The sequence below is a fragment of the Protopterus annectens genome, chromosome 1.part1 (assembly GCF_019279795.1).
Source record: "Protopterus annectens isolate FY-2018-M chromosome 1.part1, PAN1.0, whole genome shotgun sequence".
NCBI classification, from domain to species: domain Eukaryota; kingdom Metazoa; phylum Chordata; order Ceratodontiformes; family Protopteridae; genus Protopterus; species Protopterus annectens.
Genome location: NC_056726.1, coordinates 1,670,179,621 through 1,670,193,426, shown reverse-complemented (window position 1 = coordinate 1,670,193,426; position 13,806 = coordinate 1,670,179,621).

Here is a 13,806-nt window from a genome sequence, read left to right as displayed (position 1 = left end):
TAATTAATACCACCTCAAAAGGTAACTTAATTTTGGGAGGGGATTTTAATTGTATCCTAGATAGTCAAGAGACCACAAATAAAAGTCCTTTCCATTTTACATCTACAGGGAGAACTCTTAAAAAATAGATAGATAATTTGCAGTTATTAGACTCATTTAGTCTTAAAAATGAAAATTCATTACTATTTTCCCATAGTGACTATAGATGCAATACTAATACGAGAACTGATAAAATATATGTATCCCAAGATTTAAAAATGAAAATATCACACTCTTCTATAATGCCCTGTCCCCTGTCTGACCAGAATTCACTTATCCTTAAAATTCAAATGGATTTTAAGAGACTGACATTTACCAAAAGAATTTCAACATATTTCACTAAATTAAAAGAATTTAAGCCATGGTTATATTCGGAAATAAAATATTTATTGGATACAAATAGTACTAGTGACTTAAATATAGTTATTTTATAGGATTCCCTAAAGGCATATCTTTATGGTAAAATTATTTCCTGGTGTAACAATAAAGCAAAGGAATAGGAATCAGAACTAGTTAATATCCAAAAACAAATCTTAAAAACTAAGCTAAAGATTGTGGAAGATCTAGTTGCAAAAAAAAGAAATTGGGAAATTAAATAAAAAAATGCAATGGCATTTTAATGCATAAAAACAATTTGGCCTTAGAAAAATTTAAATTAAAATCTTACTCAGTCTCCCCCAAATATATGCATAACCTAGCAATGAGATTAAAAAGACATTCCAATGGAAACAATATAACAAATATAATTCACGAAGGGAAAAACAAGAAAAATGTTTCAGATATAAGTGACATATTAGAAGCTTTTAAATTTCATTTAACTAAACACAACAATAACAATGATTCTCCACATAACAATACAAACATGTGCCTAGATTTCTCAAATTTAAATAAAATACCAGCAAGCTTAAGCATAAACATTCAAAAACAAATTGCACTCAAAGAAATTAATGAAAAAGACAAAGAAGGTAAAAATAATAAAGCCCCAGGCATAGATGGAATTATTATAGAAATGTATAAATTATTCCCAACTTCTGTCATAACAATGCTACAGAAACCACTAAATGAAACATAATTCACAAGACATAATTCCACCTTCATGGAGATATTCATTGATTGCACCTATTTCAAAGGAAAACAAAAATCCCAACTTATGTAGTTCATATAGACCTATTTCACTGCTTAATAATGACTATAAAATGCGTATGTCTATTCTGGTCAATAGGATCAAAAAATCTCTAACTCAAGTTATTAGTGAAGATCAAATGGGTTTTGTTCATAATAGACACACCCATGATAACATACAAAGAATTCTAACCACTGTAGACCTTTTAAACAGAGACAAAACTGAAGCCCTTATAGTCACATTAGATATTGAAGAAGCATTTGATTCACTAAACTGGAATTACCTTTTCAAAATTCTACAAATATATGATTTCCCCACACAATTAATTACTTTAATAAAGAATATTTATAGAGATAATTAGGCATATGTAAAATTAGGCCTATTCACATCAGAAGAAATTAAAATTGCTAAAGGTACCAAACAAGGATGCCCCATGTCTCCAATACTGCTTGCACTAGCAATGGAACTTTTTTCCTCTGCAATTCGATTAAACCCTAACATTAAAGGTATTGACATTTTTAATCAATTTAACTGCAAAATAATGCTTTTTGCCGATGATATTCTACTCACCTTATTAAATTCAGATGAGTCACTGTGTGAATTAAATATGTTAGCTGAAAAAATTCATCATATTTCAGGCTTAAAAATTAATGCTTCTAAATTGAACCATATATTGTTAAATAATAAAATTAACTGTAATACTAACATAAATCAAATAATTGGAAACAGGTTTCCTCTTTAAATTATTTAGGGATTGTTTTATGTGAAAAGTTACAATTAACTCTATTCACAAATTACAATGATATCCTGAATACCCTTAAATCACTAATGGGAAAATGGAATACATTGTATCTATCATTTGAAGATAGATTGCAGTTAATAAAGATGGTCCTTCTCCCAAAGGTAAATTCCATTACACTAGCTATCCCTATAATTCCTAATAAAAACATTTTAAAAGAATTAAATTACAATTTTTATAAACTTCCTTTGGTACCCCCCCCCCCAAAAAAAAAACAGGATAGATTTTCTAAATCATATTAGGCCCTGGGAAATGGAAGGCATAAACTTCCCTGATTTAGAATCTTATATTAAAGCTTCCATTTTCAAAACGGTGATAAACTGGGTAGATCCAAAATTGTTTTCCACATGGAAAATGTTACATAGTGTTATTTTCCAAGAAGAAAGTAAATTGGAATTAAATTTACAACTGATTGAACAGAATAATAAACTCTGGTATATTATTTGTATTAACTTGCAATACACTTCTACTAAACCTACCAATCTAAATTATATAAATTATATCTACAACACTTTTCAGAGTTTTTGTAAACAATAATATTGACATTAAATTATGGCTTCAGTTATTAACTCCCTTTAAAATTACAAAAAATGTTTTCAATAACATTCCCATACGTACTCTTAACTCATGGAAAGGAAACAATTTCACATGTTGGTACCAATGTATGGAAAATCTGACAGTCATGGATATAAACCAGTTAATCAGCACATGTAATCTATCAAATATTGAATGGTTAGCTCTTAATAGCCTAATACCTTATGCACAAGATCTATGTAGAACAATAAACAACACTTCATTTAAATCCTCGCCTAAATTTATATTTTGCTTATATGAAATAATATATAGAGACTTTAATTGGACAAATTTAACTTCAAAGCTATATAAAATTATTAATTATAAAATACAATCTAACCAGAAATTCTGGAAGTTTAGCACTAAAGATTATCCATTATTGTTATTAAATTCGACCAAAATGGATATTTTATATTCTATTAAATTAACTTCAAATATACAAAATTGGGAAATCTTTGCATGGAAGTTTGTACATAGAGCCTTTTATACTCCCAACAAAATAGCTAGATTTAATAATTCTAATGAAATACTATGTTGGAGGTGTTCTTTAAAATGCAATGCTGATTGGTCTCATATTATGTATGAATGCTCTCATATAAAGAAATTCTGGGAAAATATTGGTGAATTTTTGCAAGCCATTTTTACTGATTCTTTCACTTTGTCAAAGTCCTTAATTCTCCTGAATATAAATGAACCACTGTCATGAAAAGGAAAGACCTTTATTTTCTTTGGACTACAATGTCAGTTTCAAAAAAAAAGTATCACAAGAAAATGAACTCTCCCATCATTCCATCATTTGATGATTTTCTATCTCTATTGAAAGAGGTAGCACTGTTGGAAATCAAAGTCAATGAAATGAGAATATTTCCTAGGAAATGGATCAACAATCTTTGAGAGAAAGTTCTCTCCCTAATTGAGGCACTTAAAATGGTTACAACTTTACCTTCATAAGAAGAGAGAAAGCAATATGTCAACATTTTATTTTTTGTTTTAGTCTTTGTTTAAAAATATGTAATATTTGTCTGTGTAACTATGCTTGCACTCCTTTTGTCTCCATTTGTTGTGAGGCCATTGCACATTCTGTTAAATAGTTCACTCAATTTATTCTTATTTGATCTGCAAAATGTATTAATTATTGTATTAAAAAATTGAATAAAATTACTTGAACAAAAAAAACTTCTCAGGGCTGATGCGCTTATTGCAAGACAGAGGAGTTGCTGCAGGTGACAGAGTGATAAGGGCAATATTTCAAAGATGTCTCTATTTTGGGCCCATTGACCCCCATTTTGACATCCTTTGGACAGATTTGTTACAGTAAGAGGTTTGGGGTATGGATCTGATGTGCAAATCCATATATATGTATACATATATAAATATATATATATATATATATATATATATATATATATATGGATATGTGTCTCTCTCTCTCTGTCTCTCTCTCTCTCTCTATATATATATATATATATATATATATAGATATACATACTTCTGCGGTGGTGCAGCAGTAGCATTGTTGCCTCACAGCAAGAGGTTCTCCCATTCGATTCTTGGCTTGGGTTGATAGTGCCTTCTGTGTGGAGTCTGCATGTTCTCTCCATGGTCGAGTGGGCGTTCGAAATACATGCGTTGAATGGGTGTGCCTTCACTGAAGGTTGGGCGTCAGGCTGGAAACTCGACACCATAAAAAACAACTGCCAATCATTAGCAGACCGTTCCACTGTGGTGACCCCTAACCGGGAAAAGCCAAAAGACAAACAACAATATATATATATATATATATATATATATATATATATATATATATATATATATATATATTTTTTTTAATATACATAGATATATCAGTATGTATCAATTTACTTTTCTATCTATGCATGTATTTCTATATGTATATATTTCATATGTATATCTCTACATATATTATCTGTTTATTTGTCCATACGTATATGCATCTCCATGCACATATACATTTGTATGTATACACATATATATATATATATATATATATATATATATATATATATATATATATGGTTTACTATTAAAAAGTCAGCATAGCATTGTACAGCTATGAACTCTTTGAACTGCAGATGTTCAAATAGTTTATATGTGTGCCAGCCACGTAATCGAACAAAATATTTGCGAATGGTCTGTGCATTTGCATATATAACATTCGATTATGTACAGGGATTGCGGCACAGTGCGGTAAGGGAAATACATCCCTTTCCTCATTGTAGTGCAATCTCGGAGTTGGAATATATAGTTAGGGGTTGTGTGGGGGTGCAGGGGGGCTTGCCCCCTGCATAAATGGGATGTTAGGTTCCCTAATTAGGGAGTTATGGGAAAGGTGGGATTGTTGTTAAGTGCCGAAAATGTCATGTTGAACATTTTCGGCATTAGCAGCTGTTTTATGACATTAGGGCCTTTAGGTGTTGTTTACTTTCAGCGAAAGACTTCACTCATAAGTACCATTTTTTTCCACTTTTGAGATTTTAATAGTAACCCTATATATATATATATATATATATATATATATATATATATATATATATATATATATATATATGTGTGTGTGTGTGTGTGTGTGTGTGTGTGTGTGTGTGTGTGTGCGTGTGTTTGTGTGTGTCCAAAACTTGACTAATTCTACAGAATCTTTTCCCTACTGTTGAATGACTCTTTTGAATGATATGTTTGAAAACATTACACATCTTTACAGCTCAGATGGCTTAGTGCTAGATTGCTGTTGTGTTCAGTGTCCTGGGTTCCAGACTTTCAAGGGCTCATTATTTTGTTGCTGGGCATAACAAGGGCTGTTAAATAGAGTGATTAAGGCACTTTTAAGCAGTTGTAAGTGGGTTTGGGCATGTTTGAGCTGAGCTAAGCGAAGCTAAGGGATGCTTACATCTGCTTGGCTTCGCTTAGGTCCGCTTACGTCCACTTAAACCCATGCTAATTTTAAATAAAGCAAAGAAAAATAGGGAGACAGGAAGGTGGTGAAATGGGAGCAAACAGGGGATAAAACAGGATAAGAGGCAGCTAGAGATGTGAAGGACGGGTGTAGGAAAGGACCATACCTCTGCATTTCTTTGATAGCAACAGCTGATATGACTGTAGACAATTTGGAATTTAGAGCCTCACACCCCAGAGGGAGGGGTGTGGGCAACATAAAATGATGATAATTAGTGGGGCAGATTGAGTAATGGGACTGTGTCTCTGGGTGTAATGCAGAAACTATGTATGGGAAATATTTTTTTTTTTGGGACAGATGCCCTTTTTTTTTTTAAAGGTGAGAGCGGGCTGTTGGGGAAGGAGTGTAGTTAAGTGTGGGTAGGAATGTTTGGTAGGAGTAATTGCATTTGCACACAGACAAGACACACAAGACAGCAGACAGGGGTGGTGTGTGACACATAGCGGGGAGACACCTTGGACGGGGAGGGTGGTTGGGATTCGGATGACCATGAGCCCCCTAGATGGTAGTTGTTGGACTGATGTCCCCACCCAATGGCAGTCACCACTATTCCTTCACCACCCAAAGGTGGCTGTGCTGGGGGCTGAGCTGAAGGGGCCAGCTGTCCCTCAAGCTGCACTAGTCTGCCCTCCACCTGGCGCAGTCATTCATCCAGCTCCAGCTAGAAGACACTGTGCACCATGCCATGGATCTCTTGCCGGGTGACAAGATCCTCACCACCCCACGTGCAGGGGGAGGATGATCCCTGTCCCCTGCAGTGGTTCCAACCAGGGGTGGTGCAGGACCAGCAGATGAGGGAGGTATGGGTTGGGTCCCAGACATGCTGGGACCTGGTGCATCAGCCAGGTAGGGTGGGAGAGGCAGATCTGCTGGGTCAGCCTTCTCGAACATGCTATGGAGTGAGAATTAACAAGGTGTATTGGTTAGTCATGAACAAAACATTTAAATATTTGTCAGCACAGTATGCATGGGTGTTCCAATTGACCCAGAACAATGGAATTGCAACAATGGCATGGCAAACAGAACATATGCAGAAATGGAATGGCAGTCAGAATTGCAACAGCATGCTGGTTATATTTATGGTTATATTTATGGCAACAGGCCAAGAATAATGGTTATTCAACAAGGTATGTTAGTATGCACACAGTTTCAAATATAATAACCAAAATGGAACAAAGGTCCCAACAGTACGTTTTGGTAACAACATACCCATATTACATTTTGTGCAATTATTGGATAGATGAGTGGTGGGGAAAGAGAAAATAATTCCAGTAACAACTGCATTCAGTGATACTTTTCAATACACTACTATTCAATACTCTACAGTTCTGCCCACCCTTAACCTCTGCTTGGGCCATGCAGCTACTACAGCACATACACACCCGTACATATGTGCACCTGGAGTACTATGGGGCAAGGTATGACAACTCTACGTACATAAGTATAGGGGACTCATACTTGTCATACTTACTGGTACAAGTAACAATGTGTTCCCTGTTCTGTGTAGTTCTGGCATACTTGTACTGTGATGTTATCTGGGTGCAGCTTTCTTGGCAACAGGGGAAACTATCTATGACAGCGAGACACTTGAGAGGCTTGTATTGGCCAGACTGCATAGTGTAGATGTAGAACTAGGGCTGCTCAACAGAACATTTGTACACATTTCGTACATATACCCATCATACTGCTTCTGCAAATATTTCTTTACCTGTGGGGAAAATATCTATTCACAATAGATTAGTGTTTCTGGCAATATTAAAGTTTACAGCTGTAGAACTAGAAAGACATGTTAGTAGCAGTTCCTAGATTTGAGCCATGGTGTATGTGTGTGTGTGTGTGTGTGTGTGTGTGTGTGTGTGTGTGTGTGTGTGTGTGTGTGTGTGTGTGTGTGTGTGTGTGTGTGTGTGTGTGCAAAAGGGAACTACAGACCTAGTCCTTATCAGGCTGAGTTATTGGGGAAGTGGTGCCTGCTACTTGGGCTATTTCTGTCTAGTACATACTTTTCTACACACTCTACTTTTTTTTTTTTATCAAATGTCTCTTTATTTGTTTTCCATAATACCTACAACAAACATCAGAACAAGAAACTGTTGATATTACTGTTTACACAATATGAGCAGATTATTAAAACTAGACATCTGAACATTTTACTAAAACAGGCCAGTTTAGAATCAAGTCAACACACTCTACTTTTGCAGTCTACACCTCTTAGTGTCTCACACTTTTCTGTACATTCAGGACTACATACAGCTGATATGCAAAGGTTAGCACAAGGCAATGCTGGTAGGAACACAGTACAAGACATTACTGAAGAAAATATTTACTTTTGCATTTTGTCAGTTATTTCAGATCCAAATTCTGAACTATGCAGACGAACAGTGCTACATCTCTGGACCTCAGTTAATGCATGCTGTAGCAGCTACACAATTGTACTTTTCAGATACAAGACAAATGAAAGACAACAATTTGTGGTAGTCAACTTTATTAATTTTGACATAACAGCACTTTCTGTAACTCAGAAATCCACAGTTAGTATTACTGCATGATCTGCACAGGAGGACTGCTTCTCAGTTGTAACTGTTACAATAGCCCTGACACAGCAGTTTCTTACCAGGTTCTTTCAGACAGCTTAATACATATCCTACTCTTCCTCCCCCCAATTGTACCTTGTTTGCTACAAAACTCTGCATTACACAGCAGCTGGTGCTACTGAGTTCTAACACTGGCAACCTGACACATGCATTTATTTAGTACAGTAAGAGCACAATTATATGTACAGACAGTGCTACCTTTACTATTTCTGATTTATTACAGCAGACATTACGAATATTTCTGTACTCACCAAAGTCTCGGTGCAGTCGGACCAGGCACTGTGCATGAGCATCAATGTTTGCAGCCCTCTCATTGGCAGCTGTATGCGGAAAGAACACACATTAAGCACATCTGTACAGTAGCATATACAATTTTTAAATAATTATTTACAAATACATAGACTGGATACTTACAAACTTCTGGGATGACCTCTGCTTGTGCATCTTCTATCCACTGAGCCAAGAGCTACCCCCTCCAATACTTTAGATCATCATAGTGATGACGCACCTGCTCACCAGTTTGGGGTATGCCAGTGGCACTGGTGAGATCATGTGCCAGATGGTCCCAGGCCTCCGCTTTGTACTTGGAGCCCTGGTACTGGCCCGGCAGCAGTCTAGCTTCATGGTCTTTGATAAGGAGTCCAACCATGACCCTGGACTCCTGGATGCCCCAGCATTGTGCCCAGAAGCGAACACCCTCTAGTACACCTGCCATTGTTGCTGCCCTGATCAGACTCGAAGAGATATGGCTGTATTCCTGCCTGTGTGGTTTAAATAAGGCCATTTTCCCACACTTTTCTATGATTGGCCGATTTTCAAATATGCTAAGCTATGTTTAGCTCTGTGCAAGTCTGCTTAGCAAGACTTAAAACAGCTATGCAAAGCTTACAGTTGCTAAGGATTGCTTATATTTTGATGCTTAAGCAATCCTTAGCTTGCTTCAGCAGTGCTGCGGCAGGCATAACTGGCCATAAACAATTATTTAAAAAAAAATAGAAAAAGTTTTTTACATTTCCCTATGGCATTTTCCTAGCCCTACACTACCACACATGAGGCATATGACTTACAAATATCATTCCAATTCATAAAAATTAATTTACAACTGCTTCCACACATACAATAAATTAGTTAGAGCTGGGATTCAAACTGCTCATGGCTTGTATGCTAAACCAGTGCTTTAACCACTATGCTACATCAGCAACAAGGCTTTCACCTTCATAATTCTATTTCAGTCTCAAACAGCATCTAAGCTGGGCTGTGCTGAGCAAAGTGCCGCAGCACGCAAACCTGCTGTGCTGTGCTTAAACTTCTTTTTTATTGGAAAAAAATATATAAAGAAATATTAAATTATTACATATATTTATCAGCAGGTTGCAGCCATGTGGGGCAGGGATCTAGCCATTCTGGGGACAGTCATGTACTGTACGGGCTACTTCTTGGAGATTGTGTTTTTTTTTTCTTATTTCAGTATCCACGGACACTGACATGCTAGTTTTACATTTCAGTGTCCATGGACACAGAAATAATGCCTAATATTAGAGCCAGGTTCTAATATTATGTTACTTCCTTAATAAAAGTGCTGTATGGCACTTTCTGAGCGCAGTGGGCATGTTTAAGTGTCCGTGCAGGACTTATACGTGCCCCCTGCACTCGTACATGGATTGTGTAGGTGTAGGAATACTGCAGTGCACCCTCATTAATATGCAGGGCATTCTGCTGCTGTATTCCTACACAGAACAGTCCATGTAAGAATAGACTATTCTCGCCCAGACTGTTCATGAACCCCGGGGCAAGTCTCTGACAGAAGAATCAATGAGATTTCTGAGAAGGAACAAAAAAAATGATTGTTTTAGCAAGAACTGGTGTGAACTGTCTTTGCTGGGGGAAGAGTGAGACACTGAAACCACTATGCCATGTTCAAGTAGAGGAAGAGACAGATCACTTTTCCTCACAAGAAACCAAAACTGCTAAAGATCTGGGCCAATAGAAATGCAAGGAATAGAAAGTTCCAAGTCAAGGACCAAGAATTAGTCTTATTCCTGTCTTCCAAAAGCACATTCTTATGTAATGGCAAATACTCTTTAAGATCATGGAAAGTTTAACTGATGTGAATTACAAATGTAGATGGAGAGGAAAGAGATACTCCAAACAAGGATATCATCTGAATGGGTTAAATCTCTGGAGAGAGATGAAGACAGTTGTAGTAAGGACAGTAGTAAGGTTACTGAACCTGGTGAAGACAAAGGCTATTATCCAAATGTCTGGTTTTGGTTGATGATTCAGTATAAATTATCCAAATTCCAAAAACAGGAGATTCAAGAGTTCTTGTGATGGAATGAAGACATAGTCTCAGAACTGTGATTTATAACTAACTTTATCAAATATGTCACTGAATTAATCCCGAGGGAGAAGACTAACATGAAGCCCTTCAGCATCCCTAAGATGCAGTAGATGAGTGTTTTGAAGATGTGAAAAAGATGATCTAATTAGGTGTAATTGAATCTGACAGCGAACTAAATTATTATGGAATTTTGGATCCAAAATTAGATCGAACAATTAGGTTCTACAATGCCTTCAGAAACCTGAACAGCATTCTAATGTCAATAGTTATCTATGCCTAGAGTAGGCCAGCTGATAAAATGGCTAAGAAAGGTTAGGTTTATAAGCACCCTGGGTTAATAGGTTCATAGATGTATTCTAGGCTAATGACCACTAGAGTCCTTATATGCCTAGCCGTGAAACCCAAATGTGGCCCACAAATTTGATTTATTTAAGGGATAATTTACTGACTGCTTCTGTCCATCAGTGTCATAGGCACTGTACCAGGGGTGAATTTCCAATTAACCACCCATTGATCCAAGTTTGCTTAAGGAAGAACAGTAAGGAACTCTGCTTCCCACGAATGGGGATTCTGTTCCAGAGAATGGGAATTCTCTGAGAAACATATCTGTCTCTCCAACATACCCTGCTTATATAGCAAGCAATATTTAAGCCTTTTAATCTAGTAATTCTAATGCTGCTTATTTTGGGGAAGTGCAAAAGGCTCATCAAAACAGGATCCATGGATGCCAGGCAAAGATCACCTCTCAAAAGTCTGTATGAAGTTGAATAAGCAGACAGGGCTTTCAGGCAATCAGCATAAGACACTGTCTTTACTCCCTCTATTCTTTATTTTTGTAAGGAACCTTTGTGGACATTCCTGTTGCTGCAAATGTCTGGTCAGGTACATGTCGAAGGGGGCATTATACTCTACGATGGGTCTGATGAGGGCCAAATACAGTGGTATGATGACCTGTCTGGGCATATATGCCATGATCTTGCTTTTAAGCTGAACAACAAAGAAAGTATTTTTTTACTACCTTGGCCACCTGCTGGTTAAAGGTTAGGTTACTATTTACATCAGGCGACCTTTCAATGGATAATGAACATGATGTGTTGTAAGCCCAAGCTAGCACCCTCTGATTTTACTAGGTACTGCACAGTTTACAACAATGCACCTGACATGGGTCTGGGCTCAGTGCTGTCACTGAGGTTGGGTAAAGAGCACCCTCTGATTTTACTAGGTACTGTACAGTTTACAACAATGCACCTGACATGGGTCTGGGCTCAGTAAAGAGCAGCATCTGATTTTTTGGTTAAAAAAGGATGAGAGTGGAGGCCAAGTGTTTCAACATCGGTTTTGCGTGATTGCTTATAAAGCATGTACTACATGCTAGGTGGGGAGTTTATCCTTCTCTCTGACCATACTCTTTTGGTATGACTCTATCAACAAAACTAGTGCAATGAAAAACTATGCCTTTGGGCCTTTTTATTGCAGTCCTTCAAGTTTAAGGTTCAACGTAGGACTGGGGGCAATTATTGCAATACAGATGGTTTGCTGTGCGCAAACAGATCATCACACTTGGTCAAACATATCATAGGTTGGTGGTTCTCACCATTTAAAATATGTGAAGAGCTATTGAATGGGTATTCGTATGAACTGAATTTGCATTCTATTGCATGCTTTTGCATGTAGTTATGCAATGATCCATGACTGGGTGTGAGGATATCAGAATTTACCCATAGTGGTGTGGTTTGATTATGAGGGCTTCAAAGCCAACCATGGGTAAATACTGATATACCCACACTCAGCCATTGATTACTGCTATTATACAATGGCATTAGTTAGGAAAGAAATTGCTTACCTTTCTTAAATAATATGTTTGTATAACAGAGCTGTATTGATCCTCCATGTTCTTCCTTGTTGGCTGATGTACTGTGTATGCATATGGGACTTATATTCTTATGCTTGCACAGTACACCAGTGCCGTGCAGAAGAAGCAATAGAGAAGAGAGAGAATCTCCGCTGCTTTTTTTTTTCACTGAGAGTTTATAAGGGACAGTCCTAAATACAATGAAAATCAGGTGCATGTCTGATTATTTTATTTTGCATAATGCACTTGATTTTTCTTGTATTTTGCTGCCCTGTAAGCATATGCCAATAGAAGAGCCTGGCTGCTGAATGGTACTTCAAAGGCCAGACTTTTTTTCAATTGGTATATGTTTGATTTACAATGGGCACACTGGCTGGGCTGTCCAATCCCCATGCTTTTTGTTAAATAACAGTGACATGTTATTGTATAATAGGTAATTCTCTAAAGGAAGAGATTAAAGTATCACAGGAAATCAAGTGCAGGTATGAGTACAAAGTATACAAGAAGGATATCCTGCATAGTCCTATCAGAAATCCAAGTTAAACCAGAGGACCATGGAGTTATTAGCAGAGAAACAGAAGACAAGGGCTCTGGAGAAAAGACATTTCTGTCATTGGCTGTTTGAAAGACTTGACACACTATTGCCTAGAAGTGGACCAGAACCAGAGACTTTGCAGATATTTTGTCTGCATTCAGCAAATGTGTCATTCCAAGGTGCTCTATATTACTTTGTGTTTGAACTACAGACATTATTTTGTTTTTGGTAAAGGCACCCATCTATTTAAGTTCTGTACGATAAAAGTGTTTTAATACAAATATTTTCATATTGGCTGCTTTTATCTTTCACCATCACATCTATGATACCTTAAGTACAAAAGCAATAACTAATGTTTATTTATGTATTATTTATTTAATTTCTTTCATTCTTTCTTTCCTGTTATGCCAGGACAAGTCTTGGTTAATCAGTGACTCTTTCACAAGGGAGACTAGACATTTTATTTCTACTCTCCAGGGAGATACCTATTTAGGACAAAATCTACTGCTCTTCATTGAACTGTACCAAACAATTTTTAATGTCTTCAAGAACTTCTTCCAGCTTAGAAAAATGGAACCTCATTTTAACATCTCAGTCGGAGGATGTGAGCTCTCACTGAGCAGATTCCTCTAGATCATAAGGTGACTAAAATATGGTTTTAGTAATTTTTTTAAAGGTAAACTCATAAAATGTCAATAGCTTTGTTTGATTCTAAGTTGGGCTACAAAAAATTTTTTGCTCTAATAAAAATGTTGCCAAAACTTAAGGATAACATTACAATATGCTAATGTATGACAAAAAACTCAGAATACCTTAGAATCAAACAAAAGCTATTGACATTTTATGAGACATTTCCATTGAGAACAGGGTTACAACTACTAGGAAATATTTTATGCTCACTAGAGAACAAATTAGCAAGCATTATATTGTACTTGTCCTTCAAGATTATTATTTTTGAAAAAAAAAATGACATATGTATCAG